The 9,254-nt window shown below is 39.7% G+C and overlaps 1 non-coding gene across 1 annotated transcript; it reads left to right on the top strand.

Moving 5' to 3' along the window:
* The first annotated feature begins 8,287 nt into the window (after nt 1-8,287).
* On the top strand, nt 8,288-8,395 carry LOC130971934 (small nucleolar RNA R71). Its single transcript, XR_009083136.1, has one exon. It is a non-coding gene; the product is annotated as a small nucleolar RNA R71 (small nucleolar RNA).
* Nucleotides 8,396-9,254: the final 859 nt, after the last annotated feature.

Raw genomic sequence — 9,254 nt, 5'->3', positions numbered from 1 at the left:
GAACACAAGGAATTGAGGAGATGACCAGCGAGAAGTCACGCGGGCGCATGGCTCACGCGATCGCACGAAATGGAAGAAATCACAGAGACGCGCTCGCGTGCCTGACGCGACTGCGCGGATTGGAAGCTACACGAACGACGCAATTGCATGGACGATGCGCACGCGTGGTACAAGAAACGCTGAGTGACGTGAACACGTGGACGACGCGACCGCGTGACGTGCGCGATCTGCAGAATTATAGATGTTACTGGCATAGATTCTGGGCCGCATTTCAACCCAATTTTCGGCCCAGAAACACAGATTAGAGCGAGGGAACATGCAGAGACAAGGAAAATAATTCATTCTGCATAATTTCAAGTTTTAGATCGGATACTATTCCTCCCCTAGGTTTCTCTCTTTGACATTCATAAATTAGGATTTGAAGATTTTTGGCTTGAGCTTTTGAGATGAGTCTACCTCCGGTACTGGTCATTATAGTTTGTTATCTACTTTTCATTTACTCTTCCATATTCTTAATTTGTCCAGAGTTGATATTGGATTATTTTCATAGTTTATTAATATAAAACTAATTTTACTTTTAATTAATCTCTTTCATTATTGTTTATTATGTCTCTTCTTATTTCCCCCGTTGAATTTGTGAAGTCTACATTTATGATGATGGAGTAGTTCCCCAACTTGATTGGGAGTTGATTAAAAGGAGAACCTTGAGTTGGAATACTCAAGAGCTCAATTGTAATTGGTTCATTGTTGGTTGGCTTCTTAGTCAATAATTCTAATCCTTCCCAAGGGAGAGGATTAGGACTTGTGAATAGAAGTTGACTTTTAATTTGACTTTCCTTCATTCGTTGAGGGTTAACTAAATGAGAACAATGACTAATTATTAATTAATCTTGACAAATTTCCAACAAGGATAGAATTTCCAATTAATCTTCTCCCGGTCAAGATTTTATTTAAATCATATAAATTCTCTAATTTAATTTTCTGTTCATCAAACTCAAAACCCATTTGGAAAAGTTGAAATTGGAACAGGATTTTTGAGCTAAAAGAACACACAACTCGTGAGACTTTGAGCCTAAATACATGGTTACACTATTTAACCCTAAACATTTTTATTTCTTGTGTGTTTTCTTCTCTATGATTGTAATCTGAATTTTGTTTTATCCTATATGTCCAATGTTAATGTGTTATGTGGATGCATATGATTAAGGCCATTGTTTGCTTAGCTCACGTATCCTAAATAAGCCAACCCTTTTAATTACCTTTGTTAACCACTTTGAGCCGTTTTTAATCCCATTTGTTCTATATTTTACCACATTACTAGCCTTAAGCAGAAAAACAATTGATAACTGAGTATGGGAAAATTGTGGGGAAAAAAAGGTAATAGGAGAATATGTCATGATAAAATAAAAGAAAATTTGGGTACCTATTCATGTGAAACCATAAAAGAAAAAATTACAAATCTATGTGCATTGATAAGCTAAATTTTTTTTTCCTTTATTTTAGTGAATAAGGGGACAAAATCACCCCAATGATAAGTCATAGTTTAATAATCAATGCACATGTGATAAAATTAAAATAAAGGTTGATGCATGAGTATGGAATGTGAAAAGGAGATTTTGGGTAGCTAAGATGAATGTTGAAATTATATAGAGTATATGTATGTTAGGTGAGAGTTTAGGTTAATTAAAGATTCAATGTATAAGCTCACTTAGCCATATGTGTACCCTCACCCTTACCTTAGCCCCATTACAACCATGAAAAGACCTCATGATGTTTGCATTGGCACTTTAAAATTGTTGATTGGTTAGGTGAAAAACAAAATTTTTGAAAGCATGATTAGAGAAGGATAAAGTGATTACCCCATATACTAGAGATGATTAGAGTGCACACGCACCAATAGTAAGGGTTCAAGGCTCGATCCTGTGTTCCCTGCTTTCACGAGCTATCTTCTTACAAATTTACCCGCTTTTACTATATGATTTGAGTTAGTGAAATCTGCCCCATGTTTTGTCTTAGAGAACTTATCTATTTTTAATCATATAGACAATATCATATAGTTGCATTCATATGTATATAGGTTGCATTGCATTGCATGAGTCTTACATGTCCCTATTCATTCATATTTATCTCTTTCAACTTAGCATTAGGACATGCTAATGTTTAAGTGTGGGGAGGTTGTTAAACCGCTATTTTATGATTAATATTGTGTTTACTTGTGTGGTTTTATCAAGTCTTCGCCCACTTATTCATATGATTTGCATGTATTTACAATTCCTTCCTAAAAATATTCTATGATTGAAAACTTGCTTCCTAAAGACCTTTTAGTTGTATATTTTTATTTTCCTTTGTACCATTCGATGTCATGATCTGTGTGTTAAGTGTTTTAGGCTTCATAGGGTAGGAATGGCGTAACGAATAAAGAGGAAGCGTGCAAAAGCAGAAGGAACACAAGGAATTGAAGAGATGACCAGCGAGAAGTCACGTGGACGCATGGCTCACGCGACCGCGCGAAATGGAAGAAATCACAGTGACGCGCTTGCGTGCCTGACGTGACTGCGCGGATTGGAAGCTGCACGAACGACGCGAGTGCATGGACGATGCGCACGCGTGGTACAAGAAACGCTGAGTGACGTGAACGCGTGGACGACTGGTGCACAAAATTATGATCATCAATGGTGCCATCAACATGGTACGCTCAATTGCAATCTCAACTCTTTATCACAACTTCGCACAACTAACCAGCAAGTGCACTGGGTCGTCCAAGTAATAAACCTTACGCGAGTAAGGGTCGATCCCACGGAGATTGTTGGTATGAAGCAAGCTATGGTCATCCTGTAAATCTCAGTCAGGCAGATTCAAATGGTTATGGGTGATTTATGAATAAAGCATAAAATAAAGATAGAGATACTTATGTAATTCATTGGTGAGAATTTCAGATAAGCGAATGGAGATGCTTTGCCCCTTCTGTCTCTCTGCTTTCCTACTGTCTTCATCCAATCCTTCTTACTCCTTTCCATGGCAAGCTGTATGTTGGGCATCACTGTTGTCAGTGGCTACAGTCCCGTCCTCTTAGTGAAAATGTTCAACGCGCTCTGTCACAGCACGGCTAATCATCTGTCGATTTTCAATCAGGTTGGAATAGAATCCATTGATTCTTTTGTGCCTGTCACTAACGCCCAGCCTTCAGGAGTTTGAAGCTCGTCACAGTCATTCAATCCTTGAATCCTACTCAGAATACCACAGACAAGGTTTAGACCTTCCGGATTCTCTTGAATGCCGCCATCAATTCTAGCTTATACCACGAAGATTCTGATTAAGGAATCCAAGAGATATCCACTCAATCTAAGGTAGAACGGAGGTGGTTGTCAGGCACACGTTCATAGGTGAGAATGATGATGAGTGTCACGGATCACCACATTAATCAAGTTGAGGAACAAGTGATATCTTAGAACAAGAACAAGTTGAATTGAATAGAAGAACAATAGTAATTGCATTAATACTCGAGGTATAACAGAGCTCCACACCTTAATCTATGGTGTGTAGAAACTCCACCGTTGAAAATACATAAGAACAAGGTCTAGGCATGGCCGTGAGGCCAGCCCCCAAAATGTGATCAAAAGATTCAAAGATCTAAAGATGATCAAAGATCCAAAGATGAAAATACAATAGCAAAATGTCCTATTTGTAGAGAACTAGTAGCCTAGGATTTATAGAAATGAGTAAATGACATAAAAATCTACTTCCGGGCCCACTTGGTGTGTGCTTGGACTGAGCATTGAAGCTTTCATGTGTAGAGACTTTTCTTGGAGTTAAACGCCAACTTTTGTGCCAGTTTGGGCGTTTAACTCCCATTCTTGTGCCAGTTCCGGCGTTTAACGCCGGGCAATTTTGAGCTGATTTGGAACGCCATTTTGGGCCATCAAATCTCAGGCAAAGTATGAACTATTATACATTGCTGGAAAGCCCAAGATGTCTACTTTCCAACGCAATTGAGAGCGCGCCAATCGGGCTTTTGTAGCTTCAGAAAATCCACTTTGAGTGCATAGAGGTCAGAATCCAACAGCATCTACAGTCCTTTTCAGCCTCTGAATCAGATTTTTGCTCAGGTCCCTCAATTTCAGCCAGAAAATACCTGAAATCACAGAAAAACACACAAACTCATAGTAAAGTCCAGAAAAGTCAATTTTAACTAAAAACTAATAAAAATATCCTAAAAACTAACTAAAACATACTAAAAACATATTGAAAACAATGCCAAAAAGCGTATAAATTATCCGCTCATCACAACACCAAACTTAAATTGTTGCTTGTCCCCAAGCAACTGAAAATCAAATAAGATAAAAAGAAGAGAATATGCAATGAATTCCAAAAACATCTATGAAGATCAGTATTAATTAGATGAGCGGGGCTTTTAGCTTTTTGCCTTTGAATAGTTTTGGCATCTCACTCTATCCTTTGAAATTCAGAATGATTGGCTTCTATAGGAACTCAGAATCCAGATAGTGTTATTGATTCTCCTAGTTGAGTGTGATGATTCTTGAACACAGCTACTTTATGAGTCTTGGCCGTGGCCCAAAGCACTCTGTCTTCCAGTATTACCACCAGATACATACATGCCACAGACACATAATTGGGTGAACCTTTTTAGATTGTGACTCAGCTTTGCTAGAGTCCCCAATTAGAGGTGTCCAGGGTTCTTAAGCACACTCTTTTTGCCTTGGATCACAACTTCATTTCTTTCTCTTCTTTTTTTTTCTTTTCTTTTTTTTTTTGAATATTCACTGCTTTTTCTTGCTTCAAGAATCATTTTTATGATTTTTCAGATCCTCAGTAACATGTCTCCTTTTTCATCATTCTTTCAAGAGCCAATCATTCATGAACAACAAATTCAAAAGACATGCACTGTTCAAGCATACATTCAGAAACTAAAATATTGCCACCACATCAAAATAATTAATCTGTTATAAAATTCAAAATTCATGCAATTCTTCTCTTTTTCAATTAAGAACATTTTTCATTTAAGAAAGGTGATGGATTCATAGGACATTCATAACTTTAAGGCATAGACACTAAGACACTAATGATCATAAGACACAAACATAGATAAACATAAGCATGAAAATTCGAAAAACAGGAAAATAAAGAACAAGGAAATTAAAGAACGGGTCCACCTTAGTGATGGCGGCTTGTTCTTCCTCTTGAAGATCTTATGGAGTGCCTGAGCTTCTCAATGTCTCTTCCTTGCCTTTGTTGCTCCTCTCTCATGATTCTTTTATCTTCTCTAATTTCATGGAGGAGGATGGAATGTTCTTGGTGCTCCACCCTTAGTTGTCCCATATTGGAACTCAATTCTCCTAGGGAGGTGTTGATTTGATCCCAATAGTTTTGTGGAGGAAAGTGCATCCTTTGAGGCATCTCAGGGATTTCATGATTAGGAATTTCCTCATGTCCATGTCTATGAGTGGGATCTCCTGTTTGCATTGAGCTCCTTCCACACAGATATCCATGAGGACTTGGTCCAACCTTTGATTAAAGTTGACCTTTTTTTGAGTTTGAAAAGGGACCTCGGGGATCACCTTCTTCTTGGCCACAACTTCATAGAAGTGGTCTTGATGCACCCTTGAGATGAATCTCTCCATCTCCCATGACTCGGAGGTGGAAGCTTTTGCCTTCCCTTTTCTCTTTCTAGAGGTTTCTCCGGCCTTAGATGCCATAAATGGTTATGGAAAAACAAAAAGCAATGCTTTTACCACACCAAACTTGGAAGGTTTGCTCGTCCTCGAGCAAAAGAAGAAAGAGGATAGAAGAAGAAGAAGAAATGGAGGAGATGGAGGAGGCTTTGTGGTTCGGCCAAGGGGGAGAAGTAGTGTTTAGGTTGTGTGAAAATGAAGGAGTGAAGATGGGTTTATATAGGGGCAGAGAGAGGGGTAGGGTTCGGCCATTATGGGTGGGTTTGGGAGGAAAAGTGGTTTGAATTTGAATGGTGAGGTAGGTGGGGTTTTATGAAGGATGGATGTGAGTGGTGAAGAGAATAGTGGGATTTGATAGGTGAGGGGTTTTTAGGGAATAGTGGTTGAGGTGATTGGTGAATGGGTGAAGAAGAGAGAGAGTGGTGGGGTAGGTGGGGATCCTGTGGGGTCCACAGATCCTGAGGTGTCAAGAAAAAGTCATCCCTGCACCAAGTGGCGAGCAAAAATGCTCTTTATGCTAATTCTGGCATTAAACGCCGGGCAGGTGCCCAATTCTGGTGTTTAACGCCAGCTTCTTGCCCTTTCCTGGCGTTTAACGCCAGTCTGGTACCCCTTTCTGGCGTTAAACGCCCAGAATGGTGCCAGACTGGGCGTTAAACGCCCAATTGTTGCCCTTACTGGCGTTTAAACGGCAGCAAGGTTTTCCTCCAGGGTGTGCTATTTTTCTTTCTATTTTTCATTCTGTTTTTGCTTGTTTAATTGATTTTGTGACTTCCCATGATCATCAACCTACAGAAAACATAAAATAACAAAGGAAAATAGATAAATATAACATTGGGTTGCCTCCCAACAGGCGCTTCTTTAATGTCAGTAGCTTGACAGTGAGCTCTCATGGAGCCTCACAGATGCTCAGAGCAATTTTGGAACCTCCCAACACCAGACTTAGAGTTTGAATGTGGGGGTTCAACACCAAACTTAGAAGTTGGTTGTGGCCTCCCAACACCAAACTTAGAGTTTGACTGTGGGGGCTCTGTTTGACTCTGTTTTGAGAGAAGCTCTTCATGCTTCCTCTCCATGGTAACAGAGGGATATCCTTGAGCCTTAAACACAAAGGATTCTTCATTCACTTGAATGATCAATTCTCCTCTGTCCACATCAATCACAGCCTTTGTTGTGGCTAGGCAGGGTCTGCCAAGGATGATGGATTCATCCATGCACTTCCCAGTCTCTAGGACTATGAAATCAGCAGGGATGTAATGGTCTTTAACTTTCACCAAAACATCCTCTTCAAGTCCATAAGCTTGTTTTTTTGAATTATCTGCCATCTCTAGTGAGATTCTTGCAGCTTGTACCTCAAAGATCCTTAGCTTCTCCATTACAGAGAGAGGCATGAGGTTTATCCTTGACCCTAAGTCACACAGAGCCTTCTCAAAGGTCATGGGGCCTATGGTACAAGGTATTGAAAACTTCCCAGGATCCTGTCTCTTTTGAGGTAATCTCTGCCTAGTCAAGTCATCCAGTTCTTTGGTGAGCAAAGGAGGTTCGTTCTCCCAAGTCTCATTACCAAATAACTTGTCATTTAGCTTCATGATTGCTCCAAGGTACTTGGCAACTTGCTCTTCAGTAAAATCTTCATCCTCTTCAGAGGAAGAATACTCATAAGAGCTCATGAATGGCAGAAGTAAATCCAATGGAATCTCTATGGTCTCATTATGAGCCTCAGATTCCCATGTTTCCTCATTAGGGAACTCATTGGAGGCCAGTGGACGTCCATTGAGGTCTTCCTCAGTGGCGATCACTGCCTCTTCCTCCTCTCTAAGTTCGGCCATGTGGGTCATGTTAATGGCCTAGCATTCTCCTTTTGGATTCTCTTCTGTATCACTTGGAAGAGTACTAGGAGGGAGTTCAGTAATTTTCTTGCTCAGCTGTCCCACTTGTGTCTCCAAATTCCTAATGGAGGACCTTGTTTCAGTCATGAAACTTTGAGTGGTTTTGATTAGATCAGAGACCATGGTTGCTAAGTCAGAGTGGTTCTGCTTAGAATTCTCTGTCTATTGCTGAGAAGATGATGGAAAAGGCTTGCCATTGCTAAACCTGTTTCTTCCACCATTATTGTTGTTAAAACCTTTTTGAGGTCTCTGTTGATCCTTCCATGAGAGATTTGGATGATTTCTCCATGAAGGATTATAGGTGCTTCCATAGGGTTCTCCCATGTAATTCACCTCTTCCATTGAAGGGTTCTCAGGATCATAAGCTTCTTCTTCAGATGAAGCATCCTTAGTACTGCCTGGTGCAGCTTGCATTCCAGACAGACTTTGAGAAATCATATTGACTTGCTGAGTCAATATTTTGTTCTGAGCTAATATGGCATTCAGAGTATCAATTTCAAGAACTTCTTTCTTCTGATTCGTCCCATTGTTCACAGGATTCCTTTCAGAAGTGTACATGAATTGGTTTTTTGCAACCATTTCAATGAGTTCTTGAGCTTCTGCAGGCGTCTTCTTCAGATGAAGAGATCCTCCAGCAGAGCTGTCTAATGACATCTTGGACAGTTCAGACAGACCATCATAGAAGATACCTATGATGCTCCATTCAGAAAGCATGTCAGGGGGACACTTTCTGATCAATTATTTGTATCTTTCCCAAGCTTTATAGAGGGATTCACCTTCCTTCTGTCTGAAGGTTTGGACTTCCACTCTAAGCTTACTCAATTTTTGAGGTGGAAAGAACTTTGCCAAGAAGGCATTGACTAGCTTTTCCCAAGAGTTCAGGCTTTCTTTAGGTTGTGAGTCCAACCATATCCTAGCTCTGTCTCTTACAGCAAAAGGGAATAGCATAAGTCTGTAGACCTCAGGGTCAACCCCATTAGTCTTACAGATTTGCAAGAATTCAGCTAAAAACTGATGAGGATCTTCCAATGAAAGTCCATGGAACTTGCAATTCTGTTGCATTAGAGAAACTAATTGAGGCTTAAGCTCAAAGTTGTTTGCTCCAATGGCAGGTATAGAGATGCTTCTCCCATAGAAGTCGGGAGTAGGTGCAGTAAAGTCACCCAACACCTTCCTTGCATTATTGGCATTGTTGTTGTTTTCGGCTGCCATGTCTTCTTCTTCTTTGAAGATTTCTGTTAGGTCCTCTACAGAGAGTTGTACCTTAGCTTCTCTTAGCTTTCGCTTCAACGTCCTTTCAGGTTCAGGGTCAGCCTCAACAAGAATGCTTTTGTCTTTGCTTCTGCTCATATGAAAGAGAAGAAAACAAGAAAATATGGAATCCTCTATGTCACAGTATAGAGATTCCTTGAGGTGTCAGAGGAAGAGAAAAATAGAAGGAAGAGGTAGAAGAATTCGAACTTATCAAGAAAGATAGAGTTCGAATTGTGCATTGAGGAGGAGTGTTAGTCCATAAATAGAAGGATGTGAGAAGAGGGGAAGAAATTTTCAAAAATAAATTAAAAATATTTTAAAAACATTTTGAAAAAATTGAAAAATGATTTTCGAAAAATATGATTGGGAAAGAAATAAAGTGATTTTTGAAAAAGATTTTGAAATTAGAAGTCAAAAAGAT

The sequence above is a fragment of the Arachis stenosperma genome, chromosome 3 (genome assembly GCF_014773155.1).
Source record: "Arachis stenosperma cultivar V10309 chromosome 3, arast.V10309.gnm1.PFL2, whole genome shotgun sequence".
In the NCBI taxonomy this organism is placed as follows: Eukaryota; Viridiplantae; Streptophyta; class Magnoliopsida; order Fabales; family Fabaceae; genus Arachis; species Arachis stenosperma.
This window is presented reverse-complemented; position numbering and strand designations above follow the sequence as displayed.